This window comes from Pteropus alecto, unplaced genomic scaffold (assembly GCF_000325575.1).
Source record: "Pteropus alecto unplaced genomic scaffold, ASM32557v1 scaffold39, whole genome shotgun sequence".
Lineage (NCBI taxonomy): Eukaryota > Metazoa > Chordata > Mammalia > Chiroptera > Pteropodidae > Pteropus > Pteropus alecto.
This window is the reverse complement of record NW_006443568.1, coordinates 3,860,120-3,861,069: the sequence shown is the minus strand read 5'-3', so window position 1 is coordinate 3,861,069 and position 950 is coordinate 3,860,120.

The following is a 950-nucleotide window of genomic DNA, read 5'->3' as shown; positions in this document are numbered from 1 at the left end:
TACTGATTCAATCTCTTTACTTGTTATTTGTGTGTTCAGATTTTCTATTTCTTCTTGATTCAAACTTGGTATGTTGTATGTTTCTAGGAATTTATCCATTTCTTCTAGGTTATCCAATTTGTTGACATCTAATTGTCAACTCAGTGCAGCTCTTTTTTATATCACCTGATATTTTGGAGCTCATAAATATAGACTTGGGAAGAGAATTGAGCTTATGTTGTATGTGTTTCCTGTGATTATTTCTATGAGCATTGTATTTTGAGGGCATGGTTCCCAGAGGAGGAAGAAAATTTATGATACCTTAAAACGTGATAGGACTGCCAAATATGCATGAAATCAGCTGAGGAAGTCATGGTTCTATCTTTGCTGGGACTGTAGAAACATTACACATTTTTCATCAAGATGGAAGATAAACAAAGCTTTTTCAGGAAGATGTCCAAATGATTCTTCACCACCAGCCTCCCTCCCTACACCTGGGAAGTCCTTCCCCCTTCTTTATTCTCTAAAGTTTAAGCCTAGTACAGGCTTCTAGAAGACAAGTACAAAGGAAAGATGGGCCTCTTTGGAGGCATACAGTCCTGGGGTGGTAGACAGTTCATTCTACTTAAATATTCTCTGAAGGAGAATAGCTCCCCGGTCCACTGACTTTGGGCTTGGACATGTTACTTACTTTGGCTAATGTAATGTGAGCAAACTTGACATATACTATGTCTGAGCAAACCTTTAAATGTGTGGTTTGGGTCAGCTTCTTGCTCTTCCCCTCTGCCCTGAGAATGGATATATCTCACACAAGGAATGCTTCTTCCATCTCGGTCCCAGAATGAGAAAATATACAGAACAGAGCCGACATGCAACATGAACATAAAGTTAATGTCTGTTATACGAAACCTTCAGCTCGGGGATTGTTATTTTATACTTCAAAACTGCCCCCATAGACCTGGCTTCACCAC